Genomic DNA, 6,757 nt, shown 5'->3' on the forward strand with positions numbered 1-6,757 from the left:
AGGCAGTCAAATGTGCACTGCAGCAATATGGAAATAGCAAAGACATGGAAGCAAAAAAAATGTCCATAAACAGATGAATGGACAGAGAAGAAGCGGTATATGGACAGAATGCAATAGTAGCCTCGGAGAAAAAATGAACAATGCCGTTTTAAGGACTAGAGTTGAGCCTAGAAATAATCATATAAGGTTAAGTAAGTCAAAAGGGTATGACAAATATCCTATGATATCATTTATACATGTTATCCTAAGATTGCTACCAATGAACATATTTCCACAGAAAAAGACACTCACAGACTTATGAAATAAACTAATTGTTAGCCAAAATGAAAGGTGGGAGGATGGGTAAATTAGGACTATGGGGTTAACATACATATACTAATGTATGTTAAGTGTATAAAAACATATAACAGATAAACTGTATGAATTATATAATCACCAATACTTTTAAAATATACATTCTGTAATAACATACATGGTAACAGAATCCAAAGATGAACAGACATATGTAGGAATCATTGAGCAGTTTCTGTACAGCCAGACAATCAAAACACTCTAATCAAAGTTACTCCGATAAGAAACAGAAATTTAATTTAAAAAACAAACCTAAGTAAGGAGACATAAACTTCTGGGGGCTTGTCCCAGCACATTCCACTCTAATTTACAACTTCGGAACACTACCTCCAGGAAGATTCTGTTGCCCTAGTAACAAGAGATGAGAACGTAATAATGCTGCCGCCTTGTGGCTGTTTCCCACAACAGCAGCTTTAAACCCAGTGCTAATGGTTGCTTAATAGTCACAAGGACTGCATGGATCTAAATGACACCTGGCCTGAAAAATGCCTTGGGGTAGGGAATAGGCAAGAAAATTCAACACATGAGAAATTTTTCAAGAAGTCAATAAGAGGAGGGAAGTTGTACTCATTCTTTAAAAAAAAAGGAAAAGAAAAAAAAGGACATGCCTAAAGCTCAGTATAAGGAATTATTAGACACATGCAAATTCAATTTCAAAAAGGTTTCAGCTCACACCAGTCATTTCCATCAGCAAAATGTCTACAAACTATAAATGCTGAAGGGGTTTTAGAGAACTGTGTACCTTCTAGCTGCTGGTGGGATGTAAAGTGGTAACAGCAATAACGCAAACTGAATGGAGTTTCTTGAAAAGGTAAAAATTGAGCTACCATATGATGCGGCAGGTCACCTTTTGGGCCTATAACCTAAGACCACCTAAATCGGAAAGACACAGGCAGGCAAATGTGCACTGCAGCAATATTGAAATAGCCAAGACATGGAAGCAGAAAAAGGGTTCATAAACAGATGAATGGACAAAGAAGAAGTGGTATACGTACCAAATAGCATAGTAGCCTCGGGAAAAAAATGAACAATGCCGTTTTCAGGACTACAGTTGAGCCTAGAAATAATCATATAAGGTTAAGTAACTCAAAAGGGTACGACAAATATCCTATGATAACATTTATACATGTTATCCTACGATTGCTACCAATGAACATATTTCCACAGAAAAAGCCACTCACAGACTTATGAAATAAACTAATGGTTAGCCAAAATGAAAGGTGGGAGGATGGGTAAATTAGGACTATGGGGTTAACATACATATACTAATGTATGTTAAGTGTATAAAAACATGTAACAGATAAACTGTATGAATTATATAATCACCAATACCTTTAAAATATACATTTTGTAATCACATACATGGTAAGAGGACCCGAAGATGAACAGACATATGTATGAATCACTGAGCAGATCCTGTACAGCCAGGCAATCAAAACACTCTAATCAAATTTACTCCGATAAGAAATAGAAATTAAATTTAAAAAAACAAACATAAGTAAGGAGACATAAACTTCTGGGGGCTTGTCCCAGCACATTCCACTCTAATTTACAACCTCGGAACACTACCTCCAGGAAGATTCTGTTGCCCTAGTAACAAGAGATGAGAACGTAATAATGCTGCCGCCTTGTGGCTCTTTCCCACAACAGCAGCTTTAAACCCAGTGCTAATGTTTGCTTAATAGTCACAAGGACTGCAGGGCTCTAAATGACACCTGCCCTGAAAAATGCCCTGGGGTAGGGAATAGGCAAGAAAATTCAACACATTAGAAATTTTTCAAGAAGTCAATAAGAGGAGGGAAGTTGTACTCACTCTTTAAAAAAAAAGGAAAAGAAAAAAAAAGGACATGCCTAAATCTCAGTATAAGGAATTATTAGACACATGCAAATGCAAATTCAAAAAGGTTTCAGCTCACACCAGTCATTTCCATCAGCAAAATGTCTACAAACTATAAATGCTGAAGGAGTTTTAGAGAACTGTGTACCTTCTAGATCCTGGTTGGATGTAAAGTGGTAACAGCACTAACGCAAACTGAATTGAGCTGTTGAAAAGGTAAAAATTGAGCTACCATATGATGCGGCAGGTCACCTTTTGGGCCTATAACCTAAGACCACCTGAATCGGAAAGACACAGGCAGGCAAATGAGCACTGCAGCAATATTGAAATAGCCAAGACATGGAAGCAGAAAAAAGGTTCATAAACAGATGAATGGACAGAGAAGAAGTGGTATATGGACAGAATGCAATAGTAGCCTCGTGGAAAAAATGAACAATGCCGTTTTCAGGACTACAGTAGAGCCTAGAAATAATCATATAAGGTTAAGTAAGTCAAAAGGGTATGACAATTATCCTATGATATCATTTATACATGTTATACTAAGATTGCTACCAATGAACATATTTCCACAGAAAAAGACACTCACAGACTTATGAAATAAACTAATGGTTAGCCAAAATGAAAGGTGGGAGGATGGGTTAACTAGGACTATGGGGTTAACATACATATACTAATGTATGTTAAGTGTATAAAAACATATAACAGATAAACTGTATGAATTTATATAATCACCAATACCTTTAAAATATACATTTTGTAATCACATACATGGTAACAGGACCCGAGGATGAACAGACAAATGTATGAATCATTGAGCAGATTCTGTACAGCCAGGCAATCAAAACACTAAAATCAAATTTACTCCGATAAGAAATAGAAATTAAATTTAAAAAACAAACCTAAGTAAGGAGACATAAACTTCTGGAGGCTTGTCCCAGCACATTCCACTCTAATTTACAACCTCGGAACACTACCTCCAGGAAGACTCTGTTGCCATAGTAACAAGAGTTGAGAACGTAATAATGCAGCCGCCTTGTGGCTGTTTCCCACAACAGCAGCTTTAAACCCAGTGCTAATGGTTGCTTAATAGTCAAAACGACTGCAGGGGTCTAAATGACACCTCCCCTCAAAAAATGCCCTGGGGTAGGGAATACGCAAGAAAATTCAACACATGAGAAATTTTTCAAAAAGTGAATATGAAGAGGGAAGTTGTACTCACACTTTAACAAAAAAAGGAAAAGAAGAAAAAGGATATGCCTAAAGATCAGTATAAGGAATTATTCGCCACATGCGTATCCAACCTCCAAAAAGGTTTCAGCTCACACCAGTCAAATGGCCATCAGCAAAAAGTCTACAAAGTATAAATGCTGAAGGGGTTTTAGAGAAATGTATACCTTCTATCTGCTGCTGGGATGTAAAGTGGTAACAGCACTAACGCAAACTGAATGGAGCTGCTTGAAAAGGTAAAAATTGAGCTACCATATGATGCGGCAGGGCACCTCATCGGCTTATAACCTAAGACTACCAGAATCGGAAAGACACAGGCAGTCAAATGTGCACTGCAGCAATATGGAAATAGCAAAGACATGGAAGCAAAAAAAATGTCCATAAACAGATGAATGGACAGAGAAGAAGCGGTATATGGACAGAATGCAATAGTAGCCTCGGGGAAAAATGAACAATGCCGTTTTAAGGACTAGAGTTGAGCCTAGAAATAATCATATAAGGTTAAGTAAGTCAAAAGGGTATGACAAATATCCTATGATATCATTTATACATGTTATCCTAAGATTGCTACCAATGAACATATTTCCACAGAAAAAGACACTCACAGACTTATGAAATAAACTAATTGTTAGCCAAAATGAAAGGTGGGAGGATGGGTAAATTAGGACTATGGGGTTAACATACATATACTAATGTATGTTAAGTGTATAAAAACATATAACAGATAAACTGTATGAATTATATAATCACCAATACCTTTAAAATATACATTCTGTAATAACATACATGGTAACAGAATCCAAAGATGAACAGACATATGTAGGAATCATTGAGCAGATTCTGTACAGCCAGACAATCAAAAGACTCTAATCAAATTTACTCCAAAAAGAAATAGAATTAAATTTAAAAAACAAACATAAGTAAGGAGACATAAACGTCTGGGGGCTCGTCCCAGCACATTCCACTCTAATTTACAACCTCGGAACACTACCTCCAGGAAGATTCTGTTGCCCTAGTAACAAGAGATGAGAACGTAATAATGCTGCCGCCTTGTTGCTCTTTCCCACAACAGCAGCTTTAAACCCAGTGCTAATGTTTGCTTAATAGTCACAAGGACTGCAGGGCTCTAAATGACACCTGCCCTGAAAAATGCCCTGAGGTAGGGAATAGGCAAGAAAATTCAACACATTAGAAATTTTTCAAGAAGTCAATAAGAGGAGGGAAGTTGTACTCACTCTTTAAAAAAAAAGGAAAAGAAAAAAAAGGACATGCCTAAACCTCAGTATAAGGAATTATTAGACACATGCAAATGGAAATTCAAAAAGGTTTCAGCTCACACCAGTCATTTCCATCAGCAAAATGTCTACAAACTATAAATGCTGAAGGGGTTTTAGAGAACTGTGTACCTTCTAGCTGCTGGTGGGATGTAAAGTGGTAACAGCACTAACGCAAACTGAATGGAGTTTCTTGAAAAGGTAAAAATTGAGCTACCATATGATGCGGCAGGTCACCTTTTGGGCCTATAACTTAAGACCACCTAAATCGGAAAGACAGAGGCAGGCAAATGTGCACTGCAGCAATATTGAAATAGCCAAGACATGGAAGCAGAAAAAGGGTTCATAAACAGATGAATGGACAAAGAAGAAGTGATATACGTACCAAATAGCATAGTAGCCTCGGGAAAAAAATGAACAATGCCATTTTCAGGACTACAGTTGAGCCTAGAAATAATCATATAAGGTTAAGTAACTCAAAAGGGTACGACAAATATCCTATGATAACATTTATACATGTTATCCTACGATTGCTACCAATGAACATATTTCCACAGAAAAAGCCACTCACAGACTTATGAAATAAACTAATGGTTAGCCAAAATGAAAGGTGGGAGGATGGGTAAATTAGGACTATGGGGTTAACATACATATACTAATGTATGTTAAGTGTATAAAAACATGTAACAGATAAACTGTATGAATTATATAATCACCAATACCTTTAAAATATACATTTTATAATCACATACATGGTAAGAGGACCCGAAGATGAACAGACATATGTATGAATCACTGAGCAGATCCTGTACAGCCAGGCAATCAAAACACTCTAATCAAATTTACTCCGATAAGAAATAGAAATTAAATTTAAAAAAACAAACATAAGTAAGGAGACATAAACTTCTGGGGGCTTGTCCCAGCACATTCCACTCTAATTTACAACCTCGGAACACTACCTCCAGGAAGATTCTGTTGCCCTAGTAACAAGAGATGAGAACGTAATAATGCTGCCGCCTTGTGGCTCTTTCCCACAACAGCAGCTTTAAACCCAGTGCTAATGTTTGCTTAATAGTCACAAGGACTGCAGGGCTCTAAATGACACCTGCCCTAAAAAATGCCCTGGGGTAGGGAATAGGCAAGAAAATTCAACACATTAGAAATTTTTCAAGAAGTCAATAAGAGGAGGGAAGTTGTACTCACTCTTTAAAAAAAAAGGAAAAGAAAAAAAAGGACATGCCTAAACCTCAGTATAAGGAATTATTAGACACATGCAAATGCAAATTCAAAAAGGTTTCAGCTCACACCAGTCATTTCCATCAGCAAAATGTCTACAAACTATAAATGCTGAAGGAGTTTTAGAGAACTGTGTACCTTCTAGATCCTGGTTGGATGTAAAGTGGTAACAGCACTAACGCAAACTGAATTGAGCTGTTGAAAAGGTAAAAATTGAGCTACCATATGATGCGGCAGGTCACCCTTTGGGCCTATAACCTAAGACCACCTGAATCGGAAAGACACAGGCAGGCAAATGAGCACTGCAGCAATATTGAAATAGCCAAGACATGGAAGCAGAAAAAAGGTTCATAAACAGATGAATGGACAGAGAAGAAGTGGTATATGGACAGAATGCAATAGTAGCCTCGGGGAAAAAATGAACAATGCCGTTTTAAGGACTAGAGTTGAGCCTAAAAATAATCATATAAGGTTAAATAAGTCAAAAGGGTATGACAAATATCCTATGATATCATTTATACATGTTATCCTAAGATTGCTACCAATGAACATATTTCCACAGAAAAAGACACTCACAGACTTATGAAATAAACTAATGGTTAGCCAAAATGAAAGGGGGGACGATGGGTAAATTAGGACTATGGGATTAACATAAATATACTAATGTATGTTACATGCATATAAACATATAACAGATAAACTATATGAAAAATATAATCACCAATACCTTTAAAATATACATTCTGTATTCACATACATGGTAACAGAATCCGAAGATGAACAGACATATGTAGGAATCATTGAGCAGATTCTGTACAGCCAGACAATCAAA

Source organism: Balaenoptera borealis, assembly GCF_965194805.1.
Source record: "Balaenoptera borealis genome assembly, contig: HAP1_SCAFFOLD_845, whole genome shotgun sequence".
Classification (NCBI taxonomy): domain Eukaryota; kingdom Metazoa; phylum Chordata; class Mammalia; order Artiodactyla; family Balaenopteridae; genus Balaenoptera; species Balaenoptera borealis.